Source organism: Sinocyclocheilus grahami, unplaced genomic scaffold (assembly GCF_001515645.1).
Source record: "Sinocyclocheilus grahami isolate Dianchi unplaced genomic scaffold, SAMN03320097.WGS_v1.1 scaffold1530.1, whole genome shotgun sequence".
In the NCBI taxonomy this organism is placed as follows: domain Eukaryota; kingdom Metazoa; phylum Chordata; class Actinopteri; order Cypriniformes; family Cyprinidae; genus Sinocyclocheilus; species Sinocyclocheilus grahami.
Genome location: NW_015506709.1, coordinates 69,285 through 84,604, shown reverse-complemented (window position 1 = coordinate 84,604; position 15,320 = coordinate 69,285). Strand labels below are relative to the sequence as shown.

Below are 15,320 nucleotides of genomic sequence, written 5' to 3'. Positions count from 1 at the left end.
TGTACCGTGAACCCGGTATAATTTTGAAAAATACCGTAATATAAATTGTTGGTCATACCGCCCAGCACTAGGCATACTGCAGTGAAATCAGCCGAGCGCTTCAGTGTTTGTGTGTAAAGCAGAGCGTCTCGATTCACTGCTGTTAGCTGGATGCTTGCTCAGAAAGAGCCGCTGATGAAGCCGCGGAGGAATAGGTTCATGTGTTATCAGAGGACAAACACTCGGACAGAAACCAGAAAGAGACTTTACACTGAGATACAGAAGCTCGAGGAGAACAGACAACAAACAACTAAACGCTTGGAGCACAAGAATCTGATTCATCACCAAACGCATGTTTGAAAATAGCCACGGTTTTGGCAAATTTCCTCTGATGAAGGTTACGATGATCACGACACTCTTCAACACCACGGCTGCATGATTATTAGTCAGGTTCTCCATCAAAATAAAAGGTTGATCATTTAATTTCTTCATTTTCAAATGTTCGTAAGTATTGGTATTTTAATTTTACCATTTTCTTAAACACTCAAATACTTCTTATATTTTTGTTGTTTATTTACAGTTAAATATTACAATGGTAATATTTCTTAATTTGTTTTAATTTTGTTTTAGTAGACGTGATGATGATGATGAAGATAATAATAATAATAATAATAATAATGCACCCGTTTGTAAGGAAGCTTGTAAATTAACTAATTTCTCAATGATGCTGAAAATACAGCTGCGCATCACAGAAATACATTACAGTTTAACACATATTCACACAGAAAACAACTGTTTTACATTGGCGTAATATTTCACTGTTTTTACTGTATTTTTGATCAAATAAATGCAGCCTTGATGAGCAGAAGAGACGTCTTTAAAAACATTACAACTCTCACTGATCCCACACTTTTGAACGGTAATATATATATATACACACATACAGTATATATAAGGTTCAAATGTATGAGAACAGCAGTAAAAAGGCTTCTAGTGAGCATTTTTCAAACAATTTTTTCAAATCATATTATTAGTCTAGCAATTTGAGTAAAAGGTTTGACTGAAACAATCCATATTAAGTGTAATATGATCAAAGACACACATTTATGTTTGATTAGTCATCTAGAATTATGAGCAATCTGAAATTATATTCATTTTCCATAATTATAAAAAAAAAAAAAAATTCTAAAAACAACTAAAATACATACTTGCATGCATAATATTAATTCCCAGGTTTAAATGAGAAAATAAATTCTACTGTATAATAATTTAATGTTAGCAAATTAGATGCACACAAAATCGCTCAATTTCATGAATACTAGTATTTAAAATGTAAGATTGCCTTTATATAAAAAAATAAATAAATAAAAAAAAGAAGTCTCTTCTGCTCACCAAGGCTGCATTCATTTGATCAAAAATACTTTATAATTGTGAAATATTTTTAGAATGTAAAACAGCTGTTTTCTGTGTGAATCTCTGTTAAACTGTAATGTATTTCTGTGATGCGCAGCTGTATTTTCAGCATCATTACTCCAGTCTTCAGTGTCACATGATCTTCAGAAATCAGTATAATATGCTGATCTGCTGCTCGAGAAACATTTCTGATTATTATCAATGTTGAAAACAGTGATACATTTTAACAAACAATTATCTGAAGACATGCACTATCTATTTCTAAAGTTTCTGGTGTATTTCGGACAACAGAGACGGATGATCAGGGCACTGATGACAGGACAGTTTAAAGAGGTCATTTTTATTATTTATTATTTTGTTTCCCCACTAAAAATGAGTCAATGTAGTTTTTCCATGATCATTTATCTGCCTTAAAATTAAAACCACACACACGAGGAGTGCAAACTTTGACAAACACGACAATAAACGTCTTAAAGTGAGCAAAAATACATGAAAAAGTCCAGTTAAAAATACCTTATCTGACATTTGTCATTCACCAACATTACATTTAACAGCTTCTATGTCACTCGTGCCTGCTGCTGCTGATGCTGATGTCATTTCCTCTAATCATTTCAAATCAAAGCACTTCCTGTCCATCCCAAAAGCCAGCGGGAAAACACTTTCATTCCTCCAGAAAGCCCTCGCATCCCATCAGCTCATTCAATTACTGAAGAAGAAGAATTAATAAATTCTTTACGATGCATGGCAGGCCACTATATGACCAATTCCTGAAAATGAACACACACCGCAGTAAATAAGAGCATCTAGACGATTAAAACCCCTCTGAGAACACACAGGGTCCGAGCACACACTCAGAAGTGCACACTAATACGCAGAGAACCTCTAAAGGTTAGAGTAACAATTATCAAATCAAGCTGTACAGATATTACTAAAGCAGAGCTGCATATCAATGAGTCGTCCTTTTTTCATCTGTAGAAGCACAGTGAACTTCATCTAAAACCATCCACGGCTGCTGACAAAAAACACTATCTTAGAGCGCCTCCTATGGGCCGCATGAGAATACAGCCATCACTTAACGTCATATCTGACACAAACCCATAAATGCATGCATTTTCCCCATTATATGCACACATGCATGCATACAGATTTGTGTGCGCTCTCTTTAAAATAAAAGTTGCAAATGTGTGCATTCACAGTGAAGAGCCATATGTGACCCTGGAGCACAAAACCAGCCACACGGCACAATTTTTTGAAAATACATACAGCTGAATAAATAAGCTTTCCATCGGTGTTTGGTTTGTGAGGATCGGACAATATTTGGCTGAGATACAACTATTTGGAAATCTGGAATCTGAGGGAGCAAAAAAATCTAAATATTGAGAAAATCATCTTTAAAGTTGTTCAAATGAAGTTCTTAGCAATGCATTTTTGGCATAAAAGTAAATAATGCAATGGAAAGGTTCCATGGACGTTAACAGTCTTCACCATCGTTGCCAATAAACAACCTTTATTTTGAAGAGTGTAATGCACTTTTCTAATATGTCATTAACTGTACTACTCAAACTTAGTAAGACTTCATTAGTGAGCATTTTAATCCGATTGCAATACTATTCTACTATTTAGAAAGATCAGTGTTATTTTAGCATCAGTGAGATACTATTATATTTTGACTTTTCCTAAAAATCTAACTTTTCAAGTTTTAGTCATTTAGTTTTTTTGTCATTTTATTCGTTTTTGTTGTTTTTAAATATAATCATGGTTTATTTTTTTTTATTTAATTTTATTTCAGTTTTAGTTCATTTAGTACATCAAGTCAAACTAAAAGAAAATGTGAAACGTTGCCTTTTTATGGTTTTATCTGATATAACTATAATAACCCTGAGACATTCAAATAGAAGATGCACCTTTACAAAATACAAAATAAAAATATAGTAAAATATGTTTAAAATGCTACTAAATAAATATGTGTATTAGATGTATTAGATGTCTGACGGATATCTAGAGAGTGAAAGCATGCAGACAGGCTCCTCTTGCTTTAGTCAAGAGCTCATCACAGCGATGTGAGAATGACGTTCTGCTGAGAGCGGCTCCTAAAGGCAAAGAGCCCATCCTCACACACACGATACGCCGGGACCTTTTCACACACCTCTTTTTGTCCCACGGGGATTTTCAAGGTGTAATCCCACACAAGAAGCTTAAAGAATGGTTCGCTGACTCTCATATCACACACAGACGTGACATTTAGAAACCGCAGTGCTGCTTTCTGTCACGCCGGCGAGTCACGAAAGGTGACGCTCTCCTCATCGATGAATGTGATCGCTTCCTCCTGAAAAGTGATCAAAACCCCAAAAAGGGTCTCGATGCCACAGAAAGTTGAAAGCTTTTCTCTCTCTATCGATCGGTGATGCTCAAAGCAGCCACACACACTCACACATACTCTCGCACACTCACACTCTCTCACGCACGCACTCTCACACTCTCTCACACTCACTCTCACTCACACACTCTCTCACACTCACACACACACACACACTCACTCACTCACACTCACTCTCACTCACTCACTCACTCACACACTCTCTCACACTGACACACACTCACACTCACACACACACACTCACACTCTCTCTCACAGACACACACACACACACACACACACTCACACTCACACTTTCACACACTCACTCACACTCACACTCACACACACACTCACTCACACTCACACACTCACAAAGAGCCCATCCTCACACACACGATACGCCGAGACCTTTTCACACACCTCTTTTTGTCCCGCGGGGATTTTCAAGGTGTAATCCCACACAAGAAGCTTAAAGAATGGTTCGCTGACTCTCATATCACACACAGACGTGACATTTAGAAACCGCAGTGCTGCTTTCTGTCACGCCGGTGAGTCACGAAAGGTGATGCTCTCCTCATCGATGAACGTGATCGCTTCCTCCTGAAAAGTGATCAAAACCCCAAAAAGGGTCTAGATGCCACAGAAAGTTGAAAGGTTTTCTCTCTCTATCGATCGGTGATGCTCAAAGCGGCCACACACACACACTCTCGCACACTCACGCACTCACACACACTCTCTCACGCACTCTCACACTCACTCTCACTCACACACACTCACACACTCTCTCACACTCACACACACACACACTCACACACACACTCTCACACACTCACACACACACTCACTCACACTCACACACTCACACACTCACTCTCACACACTCACACTCACACTCACACACTCACACTCACACACACACTCACTCACTCACTCACTCACTCACTCTCACTCTCACACTCACTCACTCACACTCTCTCACTCACACACTCACACACACACTCACTCACACACTCTCTCACACTCCCTCACACTGACACACACACACTCACACTACCACACTCACACACACTCACTCTCACTCTCACTCTCACACACTCACACACACACTCACTCACTCACACTCACTCACACTCACTCTCACACACTCACTCTCACACTCTCACACACACTCACACACACACTCACTCACACTCTCTCTCACACTCTCTCACACTGACACACACACACTCACACTCACACTCACACTACCACACTCTCACTCACTCACACTCACTCACTCTCACACACTCACACACTCACACTCACTCACTCACTCACTCTCACACACTCACTCTCACTCTCACTCTCACACACTCACTCTCACTCTCACTCACTCACTCACTCACTCTCACACACACTCACTCACTCACTCACTCTCACTCTCACTCTCACTCACTCACTCACTCACTCTCACACACACACACTCACTCACTCACTCACTCACACACTCTCACACACACACACACTAAATGCAGAGAGGAAACACAACCTGTCCATTTCCTGAGATCTAAAGAGGCCATTCATGCAACTGGCAGCAAGAACAGAAAAACAGGACAAACTTCTGGTTCAAAAGTTACTTTTTTGTGTTTCTGAAAATTATGATTTTTGATTTCATATTAGTATGATTTCTGAAGATCATGTGACACTGAAGACTGGAGTAATGATGCTGAAAATACAGCTGCACATCACAGAAATACATTACAATTAGAAAACAGCTGTTTTAAATTTTAATATTTCACATTTTTACTGTATTTTTGATCGAATAAATGCCGCCTTGGTGAGCAGAAGAGACGTCTTTCAAAAACATTTTTTAAAAATCTTCGAAATGTTTGACTGGAAGTGTACAAAGTTTTAAATTTAATCACCGTTCAAAGGAATAGTTCACCTAAAAATCTAAATTTGCTGAAAGTGTGCTCCCCCTCGGGTCATCCGAGATTAGGATGAATTTGTTTCTTCATCAGATTTGTAGAAATGTAGCATTGCATCAGTGTCTCAGCAATGGATGCTCTGCAGTGAATGGGTGCCGTCAGAATGAGAGTCCAAACAGCTGATAAAAACATCACAATAATCCACAGCACTCCAGTCCATCAGTGAACATCTGGAGAAGACACACGCTGAAAAAAAATCCAGCATTAAGATGCTTTGAACTAAAATACCATAGTCTATAATCCATAACAACGTTTCCTTCAGTGAAAAAGTGCATCTGCTGTTGTCTCTCACATCAAAGCCCAGCCACATATTAGTTTAGAGCTGTTTAAACGCTGCTTGATCTGTGCAGATTTCTCTCCTGATTCACACCAGAACACTGACTCACTGGATTATGGATATTACTCCTTAATATTATGGATTATGGACTCTATGGTATTTTAGTTAAAGGGGTCATAGGATGCCCATTTTCCACAAGTTGATATTCTTTAAAGTCTTAATGAAAAGTCTATAACATACTTTGGTTAAAATGTCTCAGTGGTAGTATAAAACAACACCCTTTTTACCCGGTCAAAATCAGCTCTGTTTTCAGCAAGCCGTTTTGGTGAATGTTCCTTTAAATGCTAATGAGCTCTGCTGCCCCCGCCCTTCTCTTCCGTGGTGTGACGAGCCGTTCTCATGAGACTGTTTACTTTAGCCGCGGAACTTGCTAATTAGCACATTATTAGAATAGGCGATTGGCAAAGATTCATTAAAAAAAACCTTACACTCACTTCTTCTGTAGGTGAAGCTGGATCACGAATGATTCGCACGAACATAAATGCATTTATGTAGATCGGGGACGCATTCCCTTCAGAAACAAACGTAATCCACTGCGTCTTCAGCGGCTCAGATGTCGGGAGTAAACGACGACTGCTGTTCATTATTACATCCAACAACAGAACACCTCAATCGCTTAGGAGTCATTCTTGTCTACATCTGCTCCGGCGGTGAAACAATGGCGGACTGATGACAGTCACTCAGGGCGGAGCTAAGGTAAAACTCTACTGTCAATCAAACTATCATGGGAGGGGCCTGGGTCTGTGTGACGTCACACTGACAGGCATCTGAGAACGGCTCGATTTGAGAAAGAGGAAATTATTTAACAAGATTTAAAAACACTGGGTGGATTTTTATCATTATAGGGTGGTTGTGTACACACATTTCAGTTCAAACTACTTGTAAAAGTGCATGTCGCATCCTATGACCCCTTTAAAAGCATCTTAATGCTGGATTAGTTTCAGCTTTTGTCTTCTCCAGATGTTAGCTGCTGGACTGGAGTGCTGTGGATTACTTGTGGATTATTGTGATGTTTTTATCAGCTGTTTGGACTCTCATTCTGACGGCACCCATTCACTGCAGAGCATCCATTGCTGAGACACTGATGCAATGCTACATTTCTACAAACCGCTTGTCAAAGGAGGGGGCTTTGTTGAAAACGACGTGTTTGAGAGAGGCGGGGCATAGAGGACCTACAATAATGTACAGTATTTGAAAAATAATGTGTTTTTTGAACATTGAAGCATGTCAACATATTCTGTTACACCAAATACACAAAATAATGATCTTTAAAATAGCATCATATGACCCCTTTAAGTTAAATATACCTCTGCTGGCAAAAAAAAGCAAAGCAAAGCAGAGCAAAACAAAACAAAGCAAAGCAAAAAACAAAACAAAACACCTGGATATTAAATATAAAAAATGTAAATAACTAAAATCATTCAAAAGAACAATTATTTATGGAGTAGCAAAAAAAGCACCAAAAAATGCTGATACAAATAGTGAAAATTCAGCTTTGCATCACAAAAATAAGTTACATTTTACAAAATATTCACAGAGAAAACATTTATTTTAAATTGTAATAATATTTCACAATATTTGTATTTTTTGTCAAATAAGTGCTGCATTGTTAAGCACAAGAGACTTTAATTTTGCACATTTAATTTATTAGTTTAATTAATTTTATTAATTAATATATATTTTTTAAATCTTACAGAACCAAAACATTGCAAACGTGGTTCATAGATTTTTTTTTTTTTTTTATTTATTCATACATATTTTTTTTTTCATTATTTCGGATTTATTTTACAATAACACAGCTGTGTGATATGGTTTTGGTCCATGCAAAAAGGTACGATGTTATTCTGTTCGTCTAGGCCTACATTCTGGAAGACATTTCTGAGACCCGCCTGCTTGCACTCACAAAGACTGACAAAAACAACAAAGGAATACAGAAAATATTACAGGCAACTTTGTGGCACTTGGATGTTCTGATGCGATCAAAGGTAATGCTTGGCCTGAAAGCTGTGAGAAGCGCCGATCTAAAGCTACGCTAAATAAAACGACTCCCACAGGCTGGCCTTCAGCTCAGAGACATTAAAAGAGCTGGACGCAGATGGAGCTTGACTCCCGCAGTTCACTAGTTCAGACCTGACAAGGAGACAAGTGGCCCAATTTAAGAGCGCTGGCTCTTTAGCGGAGCGAACCTGGCCTTAAAACTAGATTTGATTTGGAGACCATCACAAGCCGGGAAATAGGCTAAACGCGCTGCATAATTGCTTTTAGTTCTCCGGCTACTTGGCCATAAAATGTGGGGGCAAGAGCACGGGATACTCCGTAAATCTGAATGTAGGTGAAAATTGGATTTAGGCCATAATCGCAGCAGGATCATTAAAACAGCAGGCCATGCATAGAGCGCAAGCTAATCACAGGAAACACAACCAAATGTGTCCCTGGAGCACAAAAGCCGTGTTAAGCCGCTGGGGGATATTTGTAGCAATAGCCAACAATACATTGTATGGGTCACAATTATACATTTCTCTTTTATGCCAAAAATCATTAGGATATTAAGTAAAGATCATGTTCCATGAAGATATTTAGTAAATGTCCTACCGTAAATATATCAAAACTTAATTTTTGATTAGTAATATGCATTGCTAAGAACTTCATCTGAACAACTTTAAAGATGATTTTCTCAATATTTAGATTTTTTTGCACCTCTCAGATTCCAGATTTTCAAATATTGTCCTCTCCTAACAAACCATACATCAATGCAAAGCTTATTTATTCAGTTTATTCAGATGATGCATAAATCTCAATTTCCCAAAATTGACCCTTATGACTGGTTTTGTGGTTCATGGTCACAGATACAGATTAAAAGAGGATTGAAACACCTCTGTTTGACGTGATTCTGGAACCCGAGCGTAAAGGAGTCTTAAAGAAACATCATGCAACACAAAAAGGTAAAGATCTTGACTTGAATATGAAACAGGTTTTGAAATAACTTGAGCTTCAACGGCTTCAAAACAAGATGCACTTACTTGAGCAGCAGATTTAAGTATGTTAGTTTTATGCGGTCAATTTTTATCAATGTGCTAAATAATTTTTACAAAATTTATTTAATTTCCTTTTTTTTTGTGCTATTTTTTACTTGACAATTATGCTTGATCATTATAATACATTTCAAGATATACTCTCTAAAAGCTTTAAAGTACTCAAATCTGCTTCTTAAATAAATGCATCTTCTTTTAAACATGTTGAATCTCATTTCATTTCAAAACTGTATCACATTAAGGCTGGATTTTTACCTTTTGCGTTTCGCGATGATACAATTTAAATTTTTAGGTCAAATGTTTCTTTAAGATTCTATTACGCTCAAGTTGAATAAAAACATCTTCAATGCATTTCTATCCTGTTTTAATCTGCATTTGTGTCTCGTTTTAAGCATAAACCTTACTGAATTGTGGGTAGATTTATGCTGACATGAGATTCATTATCTTTAAGACAATATATTCTTTATTAAGAAATTTTTTTGTATGTTTAGACTTGCTTATATTATAGAATATATTTGGAAATTTATTATAAAACTGTTTATTTTTAAATGGTTTATCTTTGTCAGCATAATCTATCAACATTTTAATAATGTGTATGCTTAAAAAGACACAAATACAGATTAAAACGGGATAGAAATTAAATTCAAAACATTTGTTCAACGTTTCTGGAAGGGAGCATAAAAGCGTCTTAAAGTAACAGTTCACCTAAAAATTAAAATGTTGTCATCACAAAGCACAAAGACTAAACTTCTGACCCCAATACGTGTTTGAGCAAACATTAGGTCTTTAAAACAAGATACACTTACTTGAGAAGCAGGTTTGCTTAAATCAAGATGCAAACACGATTAGAAGAAGATTGAAATGCATTAAAAACATTTTTTGGCTTGTTTCTGGCACCTGAGCGTAAAAGCATCTTAAAGACACGGTTCACACAAATATGAAAATCATTGCATCACACAAAAGGTCAAAAACAGGCCTGAATATGATACGGGTTGAAACGGCATGAGATTTAACATGTTTTAAACCAGATGCATTTACTTGAGAAGCAGATTAGAGTCTGTCGAGACTTGCTTTCAGAACATAAACCTTGTAATTTATTAGAAAGCTGCTTATTATCGGTCAACACATGTCTGTGGTTTATGCCTAAATAGACACAAATATAGTTTAAAAGATGACAGAAATGCAATTCAAAAATGTGTTGATGCATTCATGGATCCTGAGCAGAACAGAGTCTTAAAGAAACAGTTCACCTAAAAAAGAATATTGCTTTCAGATAATATACACTGAAATGTATTACAAAAGTGTTCATTTTTATTTATTGATTATTGATTGCATCTTCTTTTAAGCATAAACGCTGACAAATACAGATTAAAAGAGGTGAAAAAAGGGATATAAATCCTGAATATGATATGCAACTTCTTTAAAACAAGATAAATCTGCTCCTCAAGTATAAGTGTGTGTATGTTAAGATTTGATTTCAGAGATTATATTATAAAACTGTTTTATTCGGTAATGCGGAGTGACGAGACAACATTAAAACCCATTATAAACGAGGCATTTGTTGCATCCAGTGGGGACATAATTACGGATTATAATGACATACACTGTCTTTTTATGCGTTGCATTGCATCGCGTCGCGTAAACTAAACCATGTCTGCCATTTGTGATTGGAGAAATGACAAACTACAAACGCTACTCTACACTGCTCAAAACTCACGTTTGAATCGTCAGAGGCAAATCCTTTAAATGAAAACATACTTACGTGAAGATGTCACGAGGAGACGGAGCGGAGCCGTATCTCGCTCTCGAGGGGAAGGAAAGCATGCTTAGGTTTCAGAATCACCGGCGATACGCTTCAGCATTATAGTGAGGAAACATCACACCTGACCCATATAAAGAGACTCGTGCATGCATCGTACTTGATATTTCATTCAAATCACGCTCTAGTAGTTTAATAGATGTTCGGTTTATAACTTCAGTCACTGGTTAAGCGATTTAAAATCTATGAACCTGGATTTTCACTTCATTCTACTGTGGAGAAGGTCTCGGTTTCTCACACTTGAATAATTTGCATCATTCGGTCCTTGAAGTGCTGTTAAAGACGGGGCCAAACCTCTTCCAACGAGCCACATTTGAAAACACAAAACAACTTCAGAACTAACATAAAATATTTTACTCTTCTATTAAGATACAAGTCTTTGGAAGGAAGGAAGGAAGAAAGAAAGAAGGAAAGAAAGAAAGAAGGAAGAAAGAAAGAAAGAAAGAAAGAAAGAAAGAAAGAAAGAAAGAAAGAAGGAAAGAAGGAAGGAAAGAAGAAAGAAATTTGGTTCATCAAATTAAAAATTGTGAACAGTTATACGGATATTGTGTTAAAAATGTATGAAGTGTTTTTTAAATTTATTTAATTTATTTTGTATTTGTTTTATTTTACTTTATTTTTTAGGTATTTTATTTCATTTATTTATATTTTTATTTATTTATCTATATATAAAAAAATTTTGCCCTGGGACTATAAGTGAAAATTGCACACTGGCTAAATCTGCCAATTTTACATTGATTTTGATTTTAGATTTTTTTTTATCTGTATATTGTAATACGTATTTTTTTTTTACATTTTAACTGTTTTATTTATGTAACATTTCTATTTATTTTTTACTTATTTTAATTTTAGTTCTACACCTATGTACATTTATTTACATATTTTTTTTATTAATGTTTTTTATATATTTTTTTATGTTTTATTTTTAACATGCGTTTTTTTCTATATTTTATTTTAATTTTTAAATGTATTTATTTTGTTAATAATGTAAGGTTTTATTTATTAATTTTTTTTACGTTTTATTTACAAACAAACACACAAAACACACCTTTTCTCCTGACGTCACCTAGGCCTAATAATGCAGGGTATAAGTTGAAAGTTAACAACCAATGGACCAATAAAGTATATATTTTTTTGCAAAATCACATTCATGTCTGGCTACATTTAAAACGGCCAGTTTTCACAACTCAATCAATTACTAATAAACAAAATCTTGTTTTTCTTTCTAGTTTTAAACGTTTACATATTTTTAGAGCAAAACAAGACAAAACACTATTTAAAAAAATCATTTTAGTAATGCACACGGACAGATTTGTTGAATATATGATGAATATAATCAAGGCAGACCGAGTGATTTTAAGGCTGAGATTGATGGGATAATAACAGCCCTTATTCACAGACAATGCATGAAGCTCACACAGATTCAGACAGACAGATACATGCATAAATACGGATAAAAAAACGAATGCAAAAAGAGCTACAGATGTACTCAATCACTCAAAGTGAAAATAGAAAGAGAACAGAGTCGTGTAATAAAAACCCGAACACCTCTGCTACACACATAAGATGCACACTTCTAAAATAAACTAGTCACTATGTAATTACTCATATGGAAATGTAATATATGACATACAATATAAAGCCCTATATTGAGTGGTATTGCCTTATATGTTGCTTGTATGTTACTAATTTTCACATACATGCATGCATTCTCTGTGTAGACAAAGACATAAGTTTATAATGCATGCATATGGGAATTTTATACATGTACATATAATGATGATTACTTTATATGGTATTATATGCATGCAGCAACCATATATGCCAACAATATATATTTTATTTATACATGCAACTTTATTAAAACAACATACAATAATATTGGCACCCTTGGTAAATATGAGCAAAGGCGGCGGTGAAAATAAATCTGCAAAATTCACAAAATTCTAAAGTGTCACTGACGCAAAACAATTGAAAGTGGTGGGAAACTCAGATTATGAAATAAATGTTTTTTTTTCTGCAATGCATGTAGGCTACCGTTATTGGCGCCCCTAGAAATTCTTATGAGTAAAACATCTCTATATTCCTATTCATATTCCCTTCCAGCCTTCATGGACAATTATACATCACTCATAAATGATTAAATACAAAATCAATAGTAGTTATTAAGAATGATGTGGTTTTGGAATTGGTAAAATGTGTTTGGGAAAACAAATATCAGAATATCAACGTGCCTAATAATTATGCATGCTATGATATGAAATCCTTCCAATTTCTAAAAGGATTCATATGTTTTAACAATATTTTTTGCATATGGAAAAATATGAACATATCTTATATTTGCGTATGGGTGTTTTAAGCGTGATTCATCATTCACCAACCAGATGCACTTCTTAGTAATTCACGGACAAAAACCTATAAATCAACTGACAGAAATGCAACAAATAATATGCCTTGCACATAAATAATACATGGTTCTCTTACACCTTTGCCAAAGTCAAATTCAAGCATTTTTGCAGTGCATTTTCATGCAACTAACAGTTGTGTTAAATTACATATTAGCATAAATACATATTCTTCTGCACATTAAATCAGATGATGCATATGCAGATCCGCACAGTTTTGCTCTGATATTTTTTTTTTAAATATACATCATGCAATATGAATTACTAATTATGTAGAGTACAGATTATTCTGTATTCTATTGTAAGTATTCTGTAATTACAGCCAAGCTATATAAAGCGCAAGCATCCTAACCATATATTATCCTGTTATCTAAAACACACACTGTTTAGTCCGAGAGTGAATTATTATGAAAGCAGTGCAATTACAATTTCAAGCACTTTAGCAAAAATTCAAGCACTTTTCAAACAAGAAGTTCCAGCACCGTATGAACCCTGGTCAGTCAATAATTACATGCGGGTAAACAAATAAAATATTAATTTTGAGTGTTTTATTTTTAATATTTGTAAAATATTTTTATAGCTATTTTTTATTTTTAATATTTTTAAATTTTTATTTTTATTTTTTTATATTTTATTGTTTTATTTTCTATTTTAAATATTTAAAAAAATATTTTTTACTCTTATTTAAAATATATATATATATATATATATTATATATTGCAAATATTTTTAAATGTAATTTTTTATTATATAATTATGTTTATTTTATTTTTACATAATTTAAAAAATCTGTTAAATAAAATAGAATTAATAACAATTTAAAAAAAATTATTAATAACTTAAATTTTTATATTTGTTTTTATTAAAAATTTATTTTTTACAGTTATGACATTGAATTAAATTACACATACCATGATGTGATATTAGTTCTGCTTTAAAAGTTCAGATGAGCCATGAGATTTAAATTCTTCCTCTTTACAGCAGAACCGCAAAAAGACAGCAAGCCACTAACCAACCTCAGTTACCACTAACCAACTCGTCACTGAGCAATCACTGACGCGTAAGTTCTAGGGGTGTGCCATATATATCGTCTGCGATAATATTGTAATTGTTGTTTTAACGATGTGTGATTTGACATTAGAGTATTTTGCAAAAAACATTTAAAACACCTCCAAAGCGCACGCATACATTACGTGAAGTCTAGACTAGTGCGCATTCACAGTGCGTTCTTTCACTGCGTGATTCAGTCTAATTAAATACATTTAGAATGATCACAAATTCAAGACATGGGGGCAGAAAATGCACATATTTATACCACTTCAAATAGTTAATCAATTTCACATGAAGAGTGACGTTTTTTCTTTAAAAATGTTTAATGATTACAAATGTGATGTTGATTTTTTTTTACAACAGTTCAATAAACTAGACGTTAATTAAGAGACTTACGTTTAAGACACTGTTTTCGAAAACAAAAATAATTCCTGTTTAGCGTCTCTGAGCAACATGACGGTGATTCGTTCCTGAATGAATCAAACATTTAAATGATTCGGTTCAGTCGCGATGACTCACTTATTAACAGTGACTTGCTGCCACCTGCTGGCGGTTTTAATTTCACGTTTAAAGTATCTATTTAATGTTTTATGATTAACATATCAAAACATTATTTATGCATTTGTAACTGCAGGTTAAATGCATTACATTAACAGTGTGTAAACACATCTAAACGCCACTTCAGACGCAGCTTCTGTGTTTCCTCTGCAAAGATGAATTTTATTGATATTGATTTAATTTGCTCGGTAACAGCCCAAATGTCTCATTATTCTAATCCACTTGATTAAATGTAAGAATTTGACTCAAAAGATAATGCACACTTAAAAAAAAATTTTTTTAAAGGCTTATAAAATTATTATTATAAAAGGTTAAAATGCCCATAAAAGGTAAACAATCAATTTAAACATTGAAAAAGATTCATTTCTAACAGTGTGAACTGATCACCACACAGAATATAA

At 34.7% G+C, this 15,320-nt stretch overlaps 1 protein-coding gene across 1 annotated transcript in view; it reads right to left on the bottom strand.

Annotated features, from left to right (window-relative positions):
• LOC107570989 (F-box/LRR-repeat protein 17-like) overlaps positions 1-15,320 on the bottom strand; it is a 99,576-nt gene that overhangs the window by 77,369 nt on the left and 6,887 nt on the right. The window lies entirely within an intron of this gene.